The sequence below is a fragment of the Rhinatrema bivittatum genome, chromosome 1 (assembly GCF_901001135.1).
Source record: "Rhinatrema bivittatum chromosome 1, aRhiBiv1.1, whole genome shotgun sequence".
In the NCBI taxonomy this organism is placed as follows: Eukaryota; Metazoa; Chordata; class Amphibia; order Gymnophiona; family Rhinatrematidae; genus Rhinatrema; species Rhinatrema bivittatum.
The window spans coordinates 605,653,526-605,677,014 of record NC_042615.1 but is presented as its reverse complement, the minus strand read 5'-3'; positions in this window follow the sequence as shown (position 1 = coordinate 605,677,014).

Below are 23,489 nucleotides of genomic sequence, written 5' to 3'. Positions count from 1 at the left end.
TTGCTGCCTTACTGACTATTAAAAGCACAAACATACAAACACACTAAATAATATTCCCAAATAGTTAACTTTGCCCCAATACTTTTACAAAAGACAATGTCCCAAGCAAAAACATACTGATTCCTTTCAGCCACCAGCAAGGTGATCATCTCCTCTCAGTGCTTTTTTAATAGATAGGTGAAACTTTTAAAAGCAGAAAACTGAGATGGCAATTTCCAAAGTCACTTATAAGGGAAAATAGTGATTTACCCACCTAAACTAGCTGGCTGAAAATTGTCCTCCATAAATCTTCCTTAGTAGAAATGGTATTCCACATGTGCACTTTAAGCCATATTTGAGGAAGGCATTCCTGGAGGTGTGTTTTGGGTAGGATAGGACAATAGCACATGTAGATTGGCTTTTTAAAACATTTGGAATCACCTTGCACAAAATGCACATGTAAAAGTCCACAAATATTTATTACACACAGTAATTTTCAGGGAAAGAACCTGCAGGATTGGCTGCAAAGTAGCCAATTGGAAAAGTGTCCTTTCAGTTTCTCTATACAGGCTAGATACCTTGGTCCTCCTGGTGTAGTTAAAATGTCCTAACTTCACAAGAATGGCATTCAGACTCAGTGCTAGGAATAGGCAACATAGGCAATTGTCCTGAGTGCCAAATTTTGAAGGTACCAAAACCTAGGACAAAGAGGAGGGCAAGTGTACCAAGGAGGAGCCTGCTCCAGTAGTCTACCTCAAAGGGGCACTGCTAGAGCACTATGGGACTTTGGGGGATGGTGGAGAAAGGGGACATCCCACACTTTCCAATCTCCAGGGTCTCCCACCATCCCACTTTCTGACTCTGCTAGGGGTACCAAACTCTTAATTCTTGCCCTGATGGTATTATATCTGTTTAGAAAAATTCTGTAGACCTGCAGTTGTCAGTACAAAATTCTTTTCAGACAAGCAAATAATTTGGGTAGCTGAGCTCTATCAAGAAAAAATAACTCATTAGTTCATTCAATACGACCGGGCAGTCTAGCGATTCTTCTTTTTGCACTATACTTGCAACCAAATTGTGTACCTGTATTTTCACTTAGTAAGCTTTTGTGGTAAGCAGAAGAAATAACTGGACATTGAACATTTCTGGAAGAGGGTCTTTACAAAGCCTGTATGATTATGTCAGCTCAACAAATGCAAGGCTCCTGATCTGCAGGTCCACATAGTTTAAAAAAGTATAAACCTTGAAAGATGTTCTAATTAAAGAGTACAATAACATGCTACTGTGCTCCAGCAGAATAAGGGAGCCAGTAAATATTGCTATTATTTATTTATTTTATTTAGATAGTTTTATATACTGACAACCGTTAGCACATCGTGTCGGTTTACATGTAACTTACAACCAAAGTAAATATAGGCAGTGCCTTTACAAAGAACAGTAGAACAGTAAACGCAGTAACAGATAAGTAACAACTAGATAAATTAGAAATGGGGATTGAGACTAGGAGAGACAAAGGAGGGAGGGAGGGAGGGAGGAGGGGAGGAGGGAGGGAGGGAGGGGGTCACTGTTACCCCTCCATGGTACAAAGGGGAAGGTTATATACAGGATTTGGTGAAAACATTTGTTATGTACAGGGTATATACATGGTTATATAACCCTGTATACAACACTCGTGGGAAAGAGGTTATTAAAAAGCATAGGGGTAGATTTTAAAAGATGCGCACAGGCAAACATGTGCGTGCGCTACCTGGCACGCACATATGTATGCTCAATTTTATAACTTCCTGAGAGAAGGGATGATGTGTAAGAAAAGTCCCGTCCCCTAATACCCATACTGACTCAATAAAAACAAATACATATTTTTTTAAAAACACTTGTAATAAGAAACTATATAGCAACACTGCTGAAAATGTTATACATACAACATTAAAGCAGAGGAGGCAAAGTATGCATAAGGCAAAATGACTATCATTTTCTTATTTAATACAAGGAACAAGTCACTGGTGGGTTTTGCTAGTTGCCAACATTCATGTGTTCATCATTTACAGGGTTCAGTAGATGGTCATTATCCCCAAAGAATGGTTTTCTAACTCCAGACCTTCAACTTCGGGGCCACAGCCCTTTGATAAGTGGGCTCCTGCATGGTGTGGGTGGTATGGATTTAGTAGAAATGCTAGACAAGGGGGATATTATTAGGGAATTGCCAAAGCCCTCTCTGAAGGTGAGACAGAGCTTTGAGCTGGCTATTGTCAATTAGTCCATGGACCATTATTCAAGATCTGACTGTTCATTCATCTATATCTATATCCTATGGGTGTTCAGTCTTGCCTTCTCATCCTTCTTGTACCGGCTTTCCATTGCAGATCAGTGCTGTGGAGCCTCCCTGGTGGTTCCTCCCATGGACTTTTCCCCTCCCTATCTCCCCCTCTCTGTCTTCTCCTACTAGGCTTTAAGACTGGAATCCATTCTCTTTCTCCTCTGCCTCTATGAATTGGTTACTTTGCTGTGCCAGTACCTGAGTACACCCATTATCCTTAAAATGAGCTTTGTGTGCCAGTTACTTTTTCGTATACATATTAGAGATGTGAATCGTGTCCTCGATCGTCTTAACGATCGATTTCGGCTGGGAGGGGGAGGGAATCGTATTGTTGCCGTTTGGGTGTGTAAACTATCGTGAAAATCGTTAAAATCGTGAGCCGACACACTAAAACCCCCTAAAACTCACCCCCGACCCTTTAAATTAAATCCCCCACCCTCCCGAACCCCCCCCCCCCAAATGCTTTAAATAACCTGGGGATCCAGCGGTGGTCCAGAACGGCGGCGGTCCGGAACGGCCCCCTCAATTGAATCCTGTTGTCTTCAGCCGGCGCCATTTTGCAAAATGGCCGCCGCAAAATGGCGGCGGCCATAGACAAAAACGATTCGACTGCAGGAGGTCGTTCAGCGGGGGTTCCGGACCGCCGCTGAACGACCTCCTGCAGTCGATCTCCTGCCGGCGCCATTTTCCGTATGGAAAACGATTTGCGGCAAGAAATCGCTTCCTGAACCCCGCTGGACTCCCAGGAACTTTTGGCCAGCTTGGGGGGGCCTCCTGACCCCCACAAGACTTGCCAAAAGTCCAGCGGGGGTCCGGAACGACCTCCTGCGTCGAATCATTTTTGTCTATGGCCGCCGCCATTTTGCGGCGGCCATTTTGCAAAATGGCGCCGGCTGAAGACAACAGGATTCAATTGAGGGGGCCGTTCCGGACCGCCGCCGTTCTGGACCACCGCTGGATCCCCAGGTTATTTAAAGCATTGGGGGGGGGGGTTCGGGAGGGTGGGGGATTTAATTTAAAGGGTCGGGGGTGGGTTTTAGGGGGTTTTAGTGTGCCGGTTTTCCTGCCCTACCCCTTCCCCCGATTTACGATTTTTTAACGATAAATCGGGGGAATTGGTATTGTATCGTGGCCCTAACGATTTTTGACGATTTAAAATATATCGGACGATATTTTAAATCGTCAAAAAACGATTCACATCCCTAATACATATTCATTTTGCTATGCGAGCCAGCCATTAAAGAAACATGGCTCGGCCCCCTCACCTCCTTCAAGGTACTCCAGCATCTGGTCCCTTATCTCTGGCGAGTGTAGGCCACCAGCTCCGTCCTCGGGCCGCCCCTGGTGCCTCCGGCTCTGCTTCAGTTTCTGATGCTCCATGTTGGCCTCTTCACGTGGTCCACGGAGAGACACCATCCTGACCAGCACCGCGCACTAGTCTTTAAATAGGGCCCGCGGCAGGAACCTGGCTGCGGCCCCGGATGATGACATCGGCGGAGCTCCGGTATATAAGCCTGGGCTCCACTCTCTCAAATTGCCTTTGCAATAGGTCCCCTCGCTAGTCGAGCACTCGTTGCCTCTTCAGTTCCTGGTTCCTGATCCTGATTGCCTTCATTTCTGTTTCCTTTTTCCTGTGTTCTTGTTCCTTCTTCTCTCCTTCAGATTGCTGACCTGGTTTGACCTCTGCATTGCCTGACAACTCCGTTGCCTCTCTCCAGCCCCAGACCTCTGCATTGCCTGACTGCTCAGTTGCCCCTCTCTCCTGCCCCAAACCTCTGCATTGCCTGACTACTCTGTTGCCTTTCTCCAGCCCCGGACCTCAGCATTGCTTGCCTACGTCTTTGCTTCTCTCCAGCCCTGGACTTCTGCTTCGTCTGACCATCCTTTGACTCTCTCCTCATCTAGACATCAGCCTTGCTTGCCACTGCTCCTAGATTGCTGCCAGCCCTGATCCCAGCTTGCTTAAAATCGCCTCTTCAGCCTTTGTCCGGGATGCTGCCTCGTCCAGTACAGACTGATACCTACACTAGTTGCTGCCTCTGGGCTGACCTCGATCCACCCATCGACATCCACTGATGGAGGCCACCTAAGTCCAGCCAGCCCCGGCATCCAAAGGCTCAATCCGCGGGGGAAGGAGGGCTGGTTTTGGTGAAGTGCCAGCCGGCCTCCGTCCATCAGACCTCTCTGCCTGCTGATGGTGTGGACCCATAGGATCTCTCCTACAGGTAGCGACAACCCCATCTCGGCCCAAGGGTCCACCTCCGGCGCAACAATTTTTAGATGCACCATCCCCACCTATCTCTTTGAAAATTGACCCCGAGTCTATTTAGATATGATTTTACCCAAGATTGTTTATAAAAGCTATATATTGCAGCATGACCAGCAAGTATTGCCATGAATGTGGAGAGGTACAATTTTTCCTTCAAGGTGGGAGAGCCTTGTGATTAAACATATTGGATCCATGATAAAATTTAGGCCATTCTCTCTTATGAATCTCCAACTGCTAGGAGTGAATACAATGGGAATGAATCTTTCTTTTTATGCACTTGGTCGAAGTAATATATCCTCGTAAAACTTTGGAAATCCAAGTTGAAACTTACAACTGTAGAGTGGTTCCATGCAATATAGTTTATTACCACAAGGTAAAATTTATATATATAAACAAGGAAAAATACCCAGATTATGTTCCAGTTGGCTGGTGCTATATGGTATTTGTAAAGGAATAGCTGGAACCTATTCACAAACAAAATGATCTAGCTCCCTTCAACATATATTAGGGCAATAAGACAGATCATGTGCTTCAAAAATCAAAGACAAAAGAAAAACAGTACAGATCTTTATCTATAAAGATTTGTTTTTGTAGGGTCCGGTCTAGCCACATAACTTCAGGAGATAAGAAGTTAAATGGTCTCCTTTGAAACTGACTGGGTCTGTGAAGATACCCCCAAGGTGGGATTTCATTAGATGAGGGAATGCAGGGACCTAACACTAATTTTCAGAGATGGTTTCCTAAATTAGGCATGCAAACCTAGGCTCAGGAATAGCTGGCTTAAATATAGCAGGTTATCCCTCCATCGAGAACAAGCTATCAACTGCCTCTCAAACTGCCCCTCCCCCCAATATAGATTGCCCTTCTCCTGACCCTCAATGTCTCAATAATATACCTTGACTTCCCATCTTCTCTGAATCCCAATCATGGCCTTGATGTCCTTCCTAGTCTAGTCATAGCCCTAATGTCCTCCTGGAGGCTGCTTATAGACCTAGTGCTCACTACAGAGCATTCTCATCCATATCCCTCCCACCGAGCATTTTCCCAATTCCCCCTTTCCTCAAGCATCCCTCAAGGAAGCTCTCTCCTTTCAGAACCCCCAGTTTCTTCAACCATCCCTCTAACTGTCCACTAACTCTCTAGCTTACCTGTTACCCCGCCCCCCTTTCTCTGGCAGGAGGGTCCTGTTTATTTCCTCACTCCTCCAGCTCTGAATTTCAAATGAGACCAGTTGCTTTGCTTTACTGTGGAATTTACTCTGAATATGCTGAAGAAAACCACTTGAATGCAGACATTACTAACAATTATACTGCTTCATGAGTAAATTTATGAGAACATGGCATTGAATTATTTGCGTTTATATGAAACCTTTTGCCATAGGATTTAAATATTTAACGTAAACAGACTAATTTTATCAAGAGTTGTGAAAAAGGTGAGAATTTAGGGAGAAAATGAGAATTATTGCATCCTAACAAAGTTTTGCATTAAGTAAGACAAGGTGAATAGATAATTTATAATACTAATAACCTAAGGTAGTAAATGAAGGAAAAATGGAAAGATTTTCATGAATAATTTGCAACTGGAAAACATTTCAGTTTTATCAGTTCTCACATTTGGTTCAAAAATTTGGGGCATATCTTATTGTACCTTGGCAGCCAGAGAGAATAATTATTTTCTGTAAGGCTTAGACTTCATAGAGAAAAGAAGTTTAATAAATTCATGTTTATTCCACTTTATTCCAGAGTTGCTTTAGTTGTTTTGGCCTGGAGCAGTGCTCGGTGTTTTAATCGATCTTAAATCAAAGTGCACTTCGTAAAAGGAAAAGCCTTGTAAAATCCTTGATTCCTGGAGATTTTTTTTTCTCAGTGTTGCTCACAAGGTTAATGCATTTGATATACAGTAGCTATAGGAAGAATGTGGGAAAAGGACTATGAAAAGAAAAGTATTCAGCATCAACCTGGTAAGATAAAAGTCACTATAATGAAACTGTGTTGTTTCAATATTGCTGTGAACATACTAGAAAACACTGTGCCAAACAGACTATTTAATGGATTAAACATAATTTTACCTTAGAGATTTTCAAATCTGGCATATACAACTTTGACAACTTCATCTGTCATTGTTGACCTGAATGGGATGCAACCATGAAGCAAATAATAATCAATAAGAATGGGCATTCATTTTGAATGAATGGCTAAAATATGACAAATAAGTGGGATATGCATTCATTATAAACATACGACAATTAAGGCCTTTTTTGTTTGTTAATAAAGTAACAAACCAAAAGTAGCCTCTCATGAAAATATCTGAAAATGTTCAGCTATATTCATGTTTGTGTAATTTTCAGAAAAAGAGAAAAAGAATGACCTCCAATGGGACCAGCCTCAACCTAGTCCTATCACTGAGACATAGGCCATACTCTGGGACCCAGCCCAAAGCCAAGATACATCATCAAAGCCTAGGCCTAAGCCTAGTCCAGACACAGGAGGCCGAGCCTGAGGCTGGGTTCCATCGCTGAAGCCCTGGCCTAAGCCTGGTACCAGAACCAGGCTCAAGGCTGGGTCCCAATGCAAAGGCTAAGATATAGGCCCAGGACCAAAGCTGGGGCTTGGCCCAAAAATGAGTCCCATCACCAAGAACCAGGCCCAGGCTTGAGGCCAGGTCCCATTGCTGAGGTGAAGATTTAGGCCTAGGATTGATGTCAAGGCCAGGCTTGAGGCCAGGTTCAATGATAAAACTAAGTCTAGGCCCAGGCCTAGCTCCAAAACTAGTTCAAGTTTTAAGGCCTGGGCCTAGGCCCAGGACCATCACTGGAGCCCAAACAGAGGTTGGGACTCATTATTGAGGCCAGGGTCTAGGCCCAAGGTTAGGCTCAGATCCAATTTTGAGGCTTGGCAAAATGCCAGATCCCATAGTCAAGTCCTAGCCTGAGGCTGGGTCTCAGGCCTAGACCCATGCCTCATGCCAGGTCCCACATCAAGCCCCAGGCCTAGGCCCAGGTCTAATGCTGGGGCCCAGCCAAAGGACAAGTCCCATCGCCAAAGCCAAGACCTGGGCCCAGGCTAGGCCCAAATCAAGGGCCCAGCCTGAGCTCAGGTCAATTTTCCAAGGCCTAGACCTATGCCCAGGCCTGATGCCAAGACCTGGCCCGAGACCAGGTTCTGTTGAAGAGGCACAGGTTTGGGCTTAGGCCTAATTCCAATGCCAACACATGGCCCAAGTTTGGGTCCCCTTACCGAGGCCAAGACCAAGGCTTGGCCTAGGTGAAGGCCCATAAACCCAGAATCAGGCATTCCACCATCTTCTTTCATCAATTAAAAAGGATATCATCTGTCTATACCAGCAGCAACTTCATCCCAAGTGAATGGCACCATTTTGATATATGGCCATTGAAAAGTATGACCTAGATCAAAATGGTTCCATCTGCTCAGGAGGAAGGCACCACAGTGGCATTGCTAAGGTGCATCATTCTGGCAGATGGTGTCTTTTCTAATTGATAAAAGTAAGAAGATGGCAGAATGCCTTGTCCTATGCCTCCATTCCTGGGCCTAGACCTTGACTTAGGCCTAGGCCTGGGCTTTGACAATGGGTTCTAACCTCAGGTCATGCCCTGATATCAGGCCTAGGCCTAGGCCTAGGCCCATGCACTGGACTCAGTGCTTCTACCAGCCTTCGGGCAGGCCCAGCACTGGGCCAGAGCCTAGGCCTATACTTCAGTAATGGGACCCGACCTTGAGCCAGATGCCTGCTTTAGGCCTAGGCCTTGGCCTACACCTTGGTGAAGTGACCTGGCCTCAGCCTGGGACCCAGCATCTTTCCTGGGTCTAGGCCTGGGACTCAGCAATAGGATCCATTTTTGGTTGAGCCCCAGTTCCTGGCCTCGTTCCTAGAACGAGGCCTCGGCAATGGGACCTAGCCTTGGACTGGGTTCCATCATTGGGCCTTGGCCTAATCCTGAGCCTCAGAGATGGGACTTGGTCTTGGGCTGGGCTCCTGCTCAGGCCTAGGTTTTGGTGATGGATCCTGGACTCTGGCCAGGCCCAGGCATCATGCTGAGGTCTCTATTATGGGCCAGGCCTCCACATCAGTCTGGGCAGTGGCCTTAAGCTTGGATCTAGGCCCAGGACTTGGTGATGGGACCTGGCCTATTTTCTCTTTTACAGTGAAATCAATGGGGCCTATGGATTGCTTCCCCCATTGATATCAATGTAAAATGAAAAAAACACACTTTTTTTTTTTTGTTTGAGACAAACTTTGTACATGACTGTGACCTATGAAATAAATGAATTAATGAAACAAAATGAACTTGCTGACTCTGCACACCCCTAATATATGAATCAATTTTTTGTTCAGCTCTTTGTTTCCAAAATGATTGCATGTTGCCTCCAAAAATATCCCAAAATTCTTGTTTCATTTGTTTTTGGATATATTATAGTCTATGAGGCAAGGAAAACTGCATTTTTTTAAATTTAAGCCAGGAAGTATGGAGCCAGGATGGGCAGGGTCAAGGTAAAACACTTTTATAACCAGCCTATCCCTGCATAAATTCTTCCTTTCTTTTAAGCTAAAAGTGAAATAAAACAAATTTGAGTACTCACCATTTTATTCAGAGTAATTTCTCTGTCATATTTCAGACAGAGAGGTTCTGGAGTTCTTTCTCAGAATGAAAAAAAATTGTAAAGAGATTTAAAAAGGAAGAGGAAATTGCCTGTTGTCAGTGTGGTTTGTCATAGGATACTAATCTCTCTGACTTTTACAAGATTTCAATATCAACAGGGATAAGAGTGCTGCAGACAGATACAGTGTGTCTGCAGCATAGAGTAGCACTGTGAGCAGCAGTGTATACTGTAGACAATGATGCTCACCGGTGGCCACATCAGCCTTTGCTTCTGCCTTGCTGTATGTGACAATAGGAGTCAGTGTACTATGGGTATGTTTCCCCAAAGTGTCACTTAGGAAGTCATTTATTAAGCTGTGGTAAGGATAACGCATAGAATTAAAATTCCCTGTATTATCTAACCACAAGAAATCCTAGCATGATATAGGTATTTAAATGAGCAGATCTGTATGCAGAGATCCATGAAGATGCATGCAAATAAGCTCATTAATATGGTAATAAAATAACATGACTTGTTATATGTCTGCAAATCATGTTATTTTATATAAAGTTAGCTACATATGAAAAGTGTAGCTAATTTTCCATGGAAGTACTGAGACACTAACATGATTCATGAGGCTCCCAGGATGCTTCTTCAAGGCCTGGGTGGCCCCATACCCCCTAGGGATGGACCCAGAAAACACGGAGGTAGGCAATCTAAAAAAGCCGTTAGGAAAACACAAGAGGATTAGATGCCCAAGTCTTTTTCAATCTTTATTGCAGTGGAGACGTTTTTTTAAATTATTTAAATTATTAATTATTACATACTTGTATTTATATTTCATTTTATTAATTATTGTATATTTTTGTGATTCATTTTAGCCCCTGAGGCAGCCATCACATGAACGGCGAAATGGCCTGAGTCGGGCAATTACTTTAAAAAACGTTTCCACTGCAATAAAGATTGAAAAAGACCTGGGCATCTAATCCTCTTGTGTTTTCCCATACCCCCTAGTCCATTGCATAGAAGCCCCTGGGAGGGACCAGCCTGCCATACCTGTAAGTGACCGCGGGCCATCCAGTGCTCCTACCATGTGACAGGGGGCGGCCAATGGCACGGATACCCTGTCACATGGTAAGGGCAAAGGGCCATCGGCGCCATTTTGATTAGTGGCAGCCAATGGCCCGGGAGCAGGAGATCGCTCCCGGGACCCCCACTGGATCACCAGGTACCTGTAAAAAGTTTTTTTGGGGGGTCAAGAGGGTGGGGGAAGCTAAGGGATTAGTTTTAAAGGGTTGGGGTGGGTTTAGGGGTTATTTTTGTGTGCTGTTTTTTCCTCCCTCCCCCAAAACGATAAGAGAACCCCCACAAACAATTTCATGGGGTTTTCCTATCGTTTTGAGGGAGCCCTCGATTTCTGACGATTTTGAAAATATCATACGATATTTTCAATTGTCCGAAGCCAGATTCACATCCCTAATACATAAAACTGTGGTACTCAGAGGGGAACATAGATTCCTTAGTCAGTGTAAGTCTACATATAAACCCTAAACCACAACATTCTTTGTAACAACTTAGAAAATATTGGGATCATTGGTAAAGTCTCAGACTGGTTTAAATCCTTTTTACATCATCGTCTTCAGCAAACAAATCTCAAACAGTACTGTTCCAACTGGCAGTACACCGACTCTGGTGTACCCCAAGGTTCGGCACTTTCTGCCATTTTGTTTAACATATACCTCCTTCCACTATGTCACCTTCTATCAAGTCTCAACATAAACTATAAAATGTATGCAGACATTTAATTTATCCTCCCGTATGACATATCATGGAAACATACCTTCTCTCTAGCCACACTCTACCTCCATATAATAAACACATTGTTAATGCACAATCGTCTCACTCTCAATGCAGCAAAAACTGAAATTGTACACCTGTCCTCTATCCCAAACTCTACCTGTGACCCGCCTACTGAACTTATTTTTGACAATTGCCACATACCCATACGCTTACGCACCTACACTCACAACCTAGGGGTCCTTATAGATCAGGGGTGGGCAAGTCCGGTCCTCGAGGGCTGCAAACCAGTCGGGTTTTCAGGATACCCCTAATGAATATGCATGAAATAGATTTGCATACAACTGAGGCAGTGTGTATGCAGGTCTCTCTCATGCATATTCATTAAGGATATCCTGAAAACCCGACTGGTTTGCAGCCCTCGAGGACCGGAATTGCCCACCCCTGTTATAGATTCAAAACTGTCAATGTCAACAAACACTGTATCTGTCACAAAATCATGTTTCTACAAAATTCATTTACTCAAAAACCTAAAACCATTATTATTTCTTTCTGATTTATTTTTTAACGCTTTTATATACCAACATTCATTTGCACAACATATCAGTTTACAGTAGAACAATTGAAATATGAAAGGAAATTACATCTTAACAATTTGAGCAACTATGACTTAACAATTTGAACAACAGATTTCCAATCTGTATTACAATCCCTCATCCTAAAAAGCTTAGATTACTGCAATTCCCTCTATATAGGTCTCCCTGATTACATACTACATCCTCTCCAAAGAATTCAAACTGTGCAGCAAGATTTCTTACCCATACCCCACGTAGAAATCACATAACTCCTATTCTCATGCAACTACATTGGTTACCCATTCGACAACAAATTGAATATAAAATCCTAATATTAATTCACACTTTGTTACACAGTTGTTCATCAATATGGCTATGTTCTACCCTTCGAATCTACCAACCTCCCCGTCATTTAAGATCTGCTGACAGAAACTAACTACAAATCCCCACAGTTAAAAATGCTAGACTGAATTTAACCTGCAACCCCGCCTTCTCTGTTGCAGGACTCAAACTGTTCAACTCTCTACCCACCCATATTCATCAACTAACCACAAAACATGATTTCAAAAAAGCAATAAAAACTATCTCTTTTCACAAGCATTTCCTATTCCACAAACCTAAACTAGCACCGAATCTCTACTCTGATTCTCCTTCTCTTGAACATGCAACCATTTATGTATGTGAACTGCTTAACTGCTGTGTCATTTTATTTGTTTTTATTGCTAGGTATGTTTTATTTTTAATTTGTAAAACAGCATAGATCTACTTTGTGTGTATATTTGCGGTATATAAAATCTTTTAAATAAATAAATATAGTCAGCAAATAGAAAGCAGTGTGTGCTTTGTTTCCAACAAAAGTGACTGTGTCTGGTCCGCTGTCTGTGAGTATCCATACTAGTATTGAATGTACATTGTTATAGTAAAAACTTCTACCCAATAGTGATCTGTTTCAACTTCCATGATGCCTTTGGCATCAGAGAGTTAATCTGGCAAGAATGGGAGAGGGAGAGGAAGAGGAAGAGGAAAGGTTATCCCACCACAGGGACTTAGAGCCAGTGTAGACAGATCTAATGAAAGCTGAGATAGGACCAAGGGTCCTCCAACCAAGACAGAGATTTTTTTTAGGATGGAGAAACCAGCTACAGAGGCAAGGTCAGGTAAGAAGCTGGACAAGCATCTGTCTACTCTTACCTCCACCGTTACTAGGGTGCAGGGGCAGAAGATGGCAGAATCACTGGAAGGATTTTTGCACAGTTTGTGTGGGAGCATTAGGGGTGGGGCAGCACAGCACTTCTGTTTCCTCCTGAGCAGTGTCTGCAGGAGATCTTTTAGAGAAAATACTGATTCAAAGGAATCAATTGAGAGATTTTCAGAATCAAAGAGTATGGAATATCTAGAATTCTACAAGATTCAGGGAGTCTAGTTACTAGTTTGCCATCCAGTGAGTAGCCACAGAAGGCAGCAAGTGATAATGTTGGGGCCAAGAGAATCCCCCCCTCCCCCCTCAACACACACATACACACACACCCAGGTAGAGCCAAGTAGTAGAAATTGTGAGAGAGGCCCCTGGCCTTTTTCCATCCTGCTCTATCCTGAACCCCAGCCCCAGCATTTGAGTATTCAGAAAAGGAGAGGGGATCCTACAAGACTGCAGAGATATGGAGGTTCTTTAGAGACCAGGAGACTAGCGTTATATGCAGAATGCATTAACTCTCAAAAGGCCATCAGTAGAGGGAAGGTACTGAGCCATCTTTCAAACTATGGAATGCAGCATACCTTACCAAGAAAAAAAAAAAAAGCACCAGTTAGCCTTGGTTTCAAGGGAGACTGCAGGTACTTGTCTGGGGACTTCATCTTCCACCCACAACAGCATCAACAGCAGCAGCAGGAATGTCACAAGTAGGGCCAGGACTTGGAAGAGGCAAGGGAAGAAGTGGCTACCCCAGGGGACATCAGCAGTGTTACTTTTACCTGTAGCATAAGTTCAAAGGCTCTGCTGTGATGAATCTATTGGCCACCAGTGCCCTGAATTTCAGGCAGCAGAGAACAGCCCTCTACTTTCTTCATATGCAAGCAACAGGATAGAGGGGGTGAGCCTAGAGCAGACAGAGCTCAGTGCAAAGCAAAAAAAAAAAAACAACTCCCACCCTCCCTAATCCACCTTCTTCTTCTTCTTCTCTTGTTCTCCTGCTTCCCTTCTATCTACAGGAAACAGGAAATAGGAAGGGTGGGGGAGGGCGTGGGAGAGGGTGTGTGAGAGAAGTGGATAGCAGAACAAAGAATTCACTTTTTGCATGTTTTAATTTGTGATCCCTTATTCCGTATGTGAGACTGAGGTGAGCTATTCAGCTAGCATATACTGTAGGTTCTGTGTAGGATCTGTAGCAATCCAGTTTTTTTTTGTTTACCCACTTGAAAGTGTATTGGTATTTTTCGTGCCAAGTGGAATATTTGCAGTGTTAATTTTCATACATGTAACCCTCTCTTTGGCTGACTCCCCGGAATGGGCACTATCAAATCTGTTTGAAACACATGCCAGTTTGAAAATGATTGAGGCAGGGGATTGATGGTTGCACCATTCATATTTAAAACAAATGTTTCAAGCCAATGCCATGAGTTCCATCACAATTTGGATTATAAACCAGATGAGTATTCCTTTTTAAGCATACAAGTGTACAGTTTAACAAGCTAATAGGTGAATTTTAAAAGCCCCGTGAACACCAAACCAGGAGATATGTGCACAAGTTGGGCCAGCGAGTGCCCTGTGGATTTTAAATGGCCCCTGAGTATGCGCGTATCTCCTGCTGCACGCACAAGTGAAAAGTTTCCAAAAAGGGGTGGAGTGTAGGTGTGGACTGGGTGGGGAATGGGTACGTCTGGACCTGGCCAAGAAATATTTGCATCCTTACGCGCCCTTGCGTGCACCGGGGTCCCCTGCTGTGTAAATTTACTTCTGCTATGAATGGCGTGTAAGTATTAAAGAAATCTAGGCTTGTCAGCAGGGTTTTAAGGGTAGAGGCTATCAGGGGGTAAGAGAGGCTATTAAACGAGGGGGCTTGGAAGTCTTATCCCTTAACTGGGCGAAACGCGGCGAAACTGGGAGAAACTGGGAAAACTAGCTATGGTGTAGGTGTGCATCCCCCACTTGAGCATTTGAAGCAGAATTTGCACACACATGTGCGTGTCCATTGAAAATTGTGCGCACATATCTGCACGTCCAGGCAATTCTATAACATGCATACATATATGTGCGTATGTTATAAAATAGACGCATCTCTGGACACGAGCCTGCAAATGCGTGCACATGTGCGCCCGTGCACCGGTATGAAAGTTACCGTCTAAGAGTTCCAGTGCAAAGAGAATTCCCCTGATGAAGTTTCTTTTGCTAGTGAAATGGAGGCCTCTTGTAGGGGTCATTTATAAACACACTGTCAATGTTTGCATATACATCTGTTAGTAACATCTCCATAGTATAGCTAAGAAATAATTGCTTGTGAGTTTTCTGCTGCAACACATGAGCAATATATTTATTTAATTTATTTAAAAGTATTTCTAGCCTGCGCCCTCCAAAGGTCAGGGCGGGTTACAAAAAAACATACACAACATAAAATAGCAATCTATGGCCTGGATTTATCAAAATGCACTAAATATCACATGTGATAGGAAAAGGGGTGTGTTTTATGGTAATAGGCAGCTTATTGCTAATACCTATGCAAAGTATAATCCCAGTGCAAATTGTGATAACATTTTTGCACTTTGTGATCAGTGCCAGAATTGTTGTATTTCCTACATACAACCACTGGGGGGACCATGTTTAGTAGTTTTAAGCTCCTACAACCAGGGAGAGAGAGAGAGAAAGAGAGAAATTAGCCATAATGCCCTCACACTAGATAGGTATTTATATCTCTATGTTCTCTCAACCTAGCTTGATGGACTCTCTACCTGGGTAACATCAAGCTAGGTTGACAGAACATTTCACAAATCTCACCTTTGGTTGAGTTTCCTCACTCCGAAGGTCATCAAATCTTCACAAGAGAGTACTGTTCTGTTTGTACGTCTCACTTTGAATGTCAAAGTGGCCCCTAACCCCTACACTAATACCTAAACCTCACCTTGAGTTACTAGGTAGACCTCCAATAGAGATATAAATACCTATCTAGTGAGAAGGCATCATGGCTCTTTCTCTTTCTCTCTCTCCCTCCCTCTCTCCCCTACTGGGTATAGGAGGGCCCTGATAGCTAGGCTGGCTCTCCAGGAGCTAAAAATTGCATTTGCATAAAACATCACAATGTGTAATAAAGCCCTATCACAACTGCGAGCCCAGCCCACTTAGCCAAAATATCCTCCCCTTTTTCTCATTTGCATCGCACCATGTCTTATGGTACTTTCACACACGTTAATGGCATTTTTGCATGCATTAAGGCATTTTCACATGGGTTAAAGGTGTTCTTTGTATGCGAAAATGCCATATAGCACTTTGATAAATGACCCCCTATAATAGATTACATAACATCAGTAAATAAAATTCAAACATAAAATATGACAAATTAAAATAGAATAAGACCTGGTAATTTATCAGAAACAGAGGAGAGATTGTAAACCGACATGAGATTGTAAACCGATGTGAAGGTTATAGAAAAAAAAAATTGTTGTTAAAGATGAGAGGGAGGGAATAGGTGGCAGGATTCAGAAAACAGAAGAAAAGAAATCTGAAGAACGGATGAATGGGTGTTTAGTGATGGCAAAGATCTGGAAATGCCTGCAAAAATAGATAGTGCTTAAGTGCTTTTTAAAAAGCCTTCTTGTCAGTAGTTAATCTTATGTCAGGTGGTAAGGTGTTCCAGAGGATGGGGCCTGCTATAGAGAAAGCACATTCTCTGGTTGTTAATCTTGTAGTTTTAGGAGATGGAACTTGTAAGAGGAATTTGTTTTTGGACTTAAGGTTCTTACAAGGGGTGTCCACATGTAGTGTGTCAGAGAGCCAGGTGGAATTATTGTTGTAAATGAGATTGTGAATAATGGTTAAGGTTTTGTATTGGATGTGCCATTTTATCGGAAGCCAGTGAAGTTGGTGAAGTATTGGGGTTATGTGATCATAGGGTCTGCTGTTAGAAACAAGATGTGCAGCTGAATTCTGTAATAATTGGAGTGGTCAGAAAGTTGATTGAGGGAGGGAATTACATAACATTTATGGTGAAAATGAATAGAAATTGCATAAATTAATCATTGGAGGAGGTTTAGCCAGTAATGATTAAAAACACTTGCTAAAGCCAGGTGTCATTTGTAAGGCAAGCTATTTCCTCAGATGCTTATACATGGAATTGTAAACTGGCTTTTTTCACCCTTGGTAGTTGTGGTAGCCATCTTCTCTAAATACTAACATTACTAAAGTTATTTTATTTCTTAGTTGTTCTCCTTTTCTGTGGTTTATACATTTTTGTGAGAACACTGATTGGGAAAAATTATTACTTTGTCTATCGTTGTTAGTATCTATATATCTATACAGTATATATATATATATATACACACACAAAAGAAAGTTTAATATTCAAAAGTATGATATCCAATTATGTCATTTTACAAAATTGTTCTAGGAAGGTTGTGGTAGGGACATAATGATTGCTGAGTTTAGTTATTAAGAACATAAGAACATAAGAAATTGCCATGCTGGGTCAGACCAAGGGTCCATCAAGCCCAGCATCCTGTTTCCAACAGAGGCCAAAACCAGGCCACAACAATCTGGCAATTACCCAAACACTAAGAAGATCCCATGCTACTGATGCAATTAATAGCAGTGGTTATTCCCTAAGTAAAATTGATTAATCGCCGTTAATGGACTTCTCCAATACTGTCTAGGGCCACCCAACAAAGAAAATAATTATTTATGCTTAAAAGGCCTAGGGGTTTTGCATTATGTGTTTCATTTCTTGTCCAAGTTCCCTGTAAATATGCGATACGATTGGGTTCTGCCAGATATGTCTTTTTTGATCCAGACCAACTAGAAGGATTTTTGCAGAATAGAGTTGTATCTGAAACATCTGTAATTTCAGAATCTGCTAATGAGCTATTCAAGTACTGTTTAATTAAGTTTCACCTGCTTTGAACTTTTTTTTAAATATTTTTATTAGTTATTTAGTCCCCATTTTTTTTTTTTGTTTAATATGGGATGACTATAAATATGATTTTCTCTTGGGTAATGTTTTTCTTTTTTACTTTCCTGTTCTTTTATCAAGTGTTCTTGGTATAAAATTTCAAATAAAGAAATATAAAGTTAAAAAAAAAATAAACTAATATAATGTTAGGAATGTTCCAAAAAAATAATGGAGAATAAAATGGAGAATATCATATTGAAGACGTGCAGCCCCTAACTTTTTGTTTTGGTTCGTGTATTTTCTTTCCAGGTTTAATATTTTTTTTATTTTTCAAAACAAACCTGATTAAAAAAAAAATGATCCTCCCGTGGCCCTGGAAACTTTCTCCCACTCAGCAAAACCGTGAAACCGGGTCTGCCAAAACTAATTCAGTCTGCTGGGTTCTTTCCCCCTTGCATTTAAATGTGCCAGGGCTGGTGAGATGCCACCCCTGCACCCACTTGCTCCCTTCCTGAGTCCCGCATGAGAAAGGTCAGGCCGTGTGATTCTCACTTGCTCCCACCTAGGTTCTGATCTTTTAAAAATGATATCATTTACTGAGTGGGAAGGCTCGAATTTTTTTTCTTTAATGCCACGAATAAGAAAATACCCCTGGTATTTCTGGTATCTTCTTAGGAGGTCCTTTTTTGGTTCATTTCATTGGGAACATACTGAAAATGACCTCATTCTTTGCAATCTGTGCATTTGTTGAAAATGAATGCACATCCCTGTCATATGGCTCTGTATTGATCCATGATGTGACTGCACCTTGAGTACTGTGTGTGCAGCTCTGGTTGCCCCATCTCAAGAAAAGATATAGTGGAACTACAAAAGGTGCAGAGGAGGGTGACAAAATTGATAAAGGAAAAGGAACTGCTCTCCTGTGATGAGAGGCTATGCTTGAAAAAAGAAATCTCTGAGAGGGGACAAGATAGAAGTTTAAAAAATCATGAATGGGGGTAGAACTGGTAATTTACCTTTTCAAATAATACTTAAAAAAAAGGGGACATGCCAGGAAACTAACAACTAGCAGATTTAAAACAAATTGTAAAGTACTTTTTTCTAAGTGCTCAATCAAACTAGCATTTATTGCCAGATGATGTTGTCAAGGCAACAAGCATGGCAGGGTTTAAAAGAGGTTTGGACAAGTTCCGAGAGGAAAAGTCCATAAAACATTATTAGTCAGGTAGATTAGAGGAAGCTGTTGCTATCCCAGGAAGCGAGTTACAGGAGATAGGCCTGCTTCATAGGACCTGATGGGTCTTTGAGACATGGGCTGCCCTCTGTCACAGACGGGGTGTTGGGCCTGATGGACTTTGGTCTGACCCAGCATGGCATTTCTTGTTTTGGTTTTTTTTTGTTTGTTTGTTTGCAACTATTGGTGCTGCTTTGACCCTCTCTGAGAGCCTTAGGTTGTTCATGGCACTGTTGTTGGTGCCCTTCATCCATCTCTTGGTGCTTTATGGTGTTCACATGCTGGTTTTCCTTCTCTTTGATGCCCTGGGGTCTTGATGCCACTGTCTTTTATGCTTTCTGCCCCTCTTTTGGTGCACTGGCGTTTTGAGACACTTTTCTTCTTGTCTTACCCTTTACACTTTGCATAGGGGTATTGAAACTACTGTGCTTGCTGCTTCACTTTGCACCCCGTGCTTTAGCATTTTGTTGCCATTCTTCTTCCTCCATTACCCATCTATCAGGGTCTTGGGATGCTGATGCCACTGTTCTTGCCACCTAGCTCCGCAATCACTATCTTTGGGTATTATTGCCAGTGCTTCTTCTGCTTTTTGCCCTTCTTGGTTTCTTCAAATGTTTTTTTTCCTCTGCTTCTGCTGTCTTCAATTTGTTTTTTCAAATTCCCTTATGGTACTTACTGACTGTTGGTCACTTCCATTATATGAGTGTACCAAAATGCAGCTATTCAGAAGAATCAAGCCTCTGAACACCTTCAGTGCACTCTGGCTTGACCCAAACAATAAAAGTGAAAGTAATAATGGGGTTCATTTTCAGCTGCTTTATCTGGCTAACTAGCAGGGTATATTTAGCGGAGTGTAGTTATCTGGCTATCTTTAGGACTAGGGTTAGCCAAATAATGTAAACTGAATATTAGTGTTAGCCAGATAACTAATTTGGCTAATGTCATTCTTCCCCAGAATGCATCCTGCCTGCTCCCAGAATGCCCCCCACTTATCCAGATAAATTCTAGCCGGACAACTATCCAAATAAGAGACTGACTATGCCAGTTTTGCCATTAACCTCTAATTGTTTCATGCCCTGTTTGACTCTTTCTTTTTTCATATTCCTTTATGGTACTTACTGATTATTGGCCTTGTACAGTATTTAGCCTTTGGTGTATTATACTACCAAGCAAATGGCCGCTGTATCGGTGGCCTCCAGCTCCACCCCACCCCACGGACCACCCCTCCCTGCTCCCAGGACAACCCCTTGGAAGAGGTCTGGCTCTTGTAAGCGTAACATCCAAGAGCTCAACCTGAGGAAAAAAAATTGTAAGAACAATTGAAAAAGGAAACAAAAACTATTGTACAGGGTACAATCAACAAGTGAACCTATGCCATACCTATCACTCATTCAGCTGAAATTGGAGAGGAGCTAACAACCGGAAAAATTGTATCTACAAGAAAAGCAGATAGCTGATTTGGTTGAAAAAAGATATTTTATAAGACATTTGCAGGAAAACTTTAGAAGGAATAAAGCACCTATCTCAATAGCCCTAGGTCTTAACAAGAGAAACCGTTTCCTTCTTTTTAGAGTTGTTCTGGACAAATTAGGATAGATATTAACTTTGTAACCCATGAAAGATTCTGTGCGATGGCGAAAGTACATTTTTAACATCCACTCCTTATCCGCCTCCAAAAGAAATGATAGCACCAAAGTAGCAGGGGTAATGGAATCCTCTTGAGTGGTTTCCAGAACGTCTGTTAAATTTAACAGCTGAGGAGTGGTGGGTGTTAAAACTTGAACTCCTTTCTGGTCCGGAGACGCCTTACTCTTGAAGGAGGGGATGCAGTAATCTCTTGAAGTCAAAGGAATTGCTTCTTCTGGAACTTTGAAAACTTCCAACATATACTTCCAGATATCTTTTGCTTGAATCAACTGATCTCTGGGAAAATTTATAAAACAAAGATTTTTCCCTTTAATCACATTTTCCACATTTTCCAATCTGGCAGAAAACAACTGGTTATCCTTCATCAAAGATGTTTAAAATAACAATTTACTACTTATATCCTGCTGCAATTGCTTGATATTTTTCTTATTCACTATTAGTTCTTTTTCCAAGTTTCCAGTGCGAGAATCTAATTTTCCCATCTAGGCGTAAACTGGGGCCATTTGATTAAAGATATTAATATTCAGTAGTTGTATGGCCTCCCAAATCGAGTCTAAAGAGACATCCGCCAGTTTTACCAGATCTATTTTTTAAATCTCCAGCAATGTAAACTTCTCTCCAGCTCCAAGCTGCAACACAGTGCAACTACAACTAGCTTGTTTCCCGGTACCCAATATCATTGGGAAGGACCCAACAATTGCCTCAGATGTCTCCACTCCATCCTGCCCACTTTGGGCCTGATCAACATCAAATTTACCCAGGGACTTGGGTAAGAGGCTTGCCTTCCGCTGGGTTACCTGGGGCCGTCTGCTCCTCCAGGGATAGGGTGGTATGTAACTCCAGGGGTGTCAGATTCAACTTCCTCCCAAGCGCCACCCAGCGAAACTATTCCCAGCTCCAACGAACCCCCACAGCATGTGAGTGTCCATCGGGCTGGAAATTGTGGGCAGAGGACTTTGGCTGGGCTTCTCTCTCCTTAGACCTCCAGTTCCTTGCTGAATGAGGCATTGGGGAAAAAGGAAAAAACATGGCCTGACCGGAGCTGCTTCATACACAGCCAACAGCTTCAACCATCTTGGATCCCTGGCTAAGCCTCTTCTAAAATGTGCACAGCGCGCACAAGGCCCGGTTGCATGCGTAACCCCCATTTTCCCTACGCGCAGGGGATTAAAAATCAGGCCTTGAGTGAAAAAGAATTTTCTTCAATTTGTTTTAAATGAGCTACTTGCTAACTTCATGGAGTGCCCCCTAGTCCTTCTATTATCTAAGAGAGTAAATAACTAATTTACATTAACTTATTTAAGTCCTTGCATGATTTTCTAGGCTTCTATCATATCCCTCCTCAGTCATCTCTTCTCCAAACTGAACAGCCCTAACTTTTTTTAGCATTTCCTCAAAGGTTCCTTTTTGCATGCCACATTTCCTCCACTTATCAGATGATAGGGGAAATGGTGCTGAGCCTGTCTTGTTGCATTGGGGTGTTTTTACCTCAGCAATAGGCACAACAAAGAGGAAGTCAGATTCCAGACCTAATCCCCTGGTACCTTCCACCTGAGATGCCACAGAAAAACTACATCAGATCCATAGATTTCTTCTGGCTTCACCCTTCTCCACCTTTCAGTTCTAGACAGTTTGAATAGTTTTTGCCCTATGCCCATATCTAAGGACTGATTTGCATATCAAGACTGCTACAGATCTTCTCCGGAGTTTTTACTGGGTTGTTTGCAATGCTTTCCCTTCTCACGGTGGCTTGCTTTCTTCATGCTACTGTTGTTGCTGCTTTCTGCCTTTGGGGGCTTATGCCAGTAAGGTGTTGTTTTGTTTCTCACATGGTGCCTTGGAGGTTCTAGCAGGGCAGCGCAGCCAGTCACATAACACTGACCAGAAAAGCAGGACTCTTCAATCGAGGAAGGTCATCTTTTCATTGCAGCTTCAGGAGGCACTAGCATGTTGTGGTGAGGGAGGGTGGGGGTTGCTCACCTAAGGAGCCAAATCAGCCAAATCAAACTTAGCTGTCAGTGGGGTGAGAGGTAACACAGCCAGATCATGCTCGCATCCCCTTTTTTTTTTTGGTGTTGTGGCATTTGTATGCCTACGTTGTTGGCGTCTTATGCCTTGCTGGATGCCTTGGCATGTTCATGCCTCTGCTTGAGCAGCTTTGCCCTTTTCATGATGCCTTGCACTATTCCTCCCACTCCTGGTGCCATTTTCACCCATATTTTATACCTAGGCGTGCTGTTCCCCCTGCTGCTCCTATCCTGCTTGCAAGTTTTATTAAACATGGATAGAAAATCCCCAATTTAGAGCCCCAAAATAGGATGAATTGCATCCCCTATTGTCTTTGATGGAAAACGAACGAATAAATGAACAAAATAAACAAATGAAATTTTGGGACCCAAAATGAACAAATGAATCACTGAGCCAAATGAACTAAATGAACAAACTGAACTACTTTTTTTCCCTGTGTGCATCCCTAGCAAATCAGCACAAAATCAGGAGTATTAATATCAGTGCATTGAATCCTCACAGGTGAATTTTCAAAGGAGTTACATGTGTAAATGCAACATATTATTGTAGCAATTTTCATAAGCTATTTACCTGTATTAAATGCACTTAATGTGGGTAAAACCTATTGTCAATTCAATGGCATATATGGTAGCAATTTTCAAAAACTCACCTACTCAAGTAAAGTGCATTTACACATGAAAACCCAGTTGTAATTGTGTGAATGCTTTTGAAAATCAGGCAGAATTGAGAGGAACGGATACTATATGTCCCGACTGGAACTGCTAGTACCTTAGTTATACTGAAGGATCTGTTTTATAGCATATGCCAATGTTGATCACATTAAAACTGTAAAATTGGCTGGAAATATTGTTGTTTTCCTTTTCAGAAATGATTAGACCTGTAGCCACAGAAGTGTGGGAGCTTGAGGGAGGAAAGCATATGGTCACATCATATTATACTTTTGCAATCCTAGT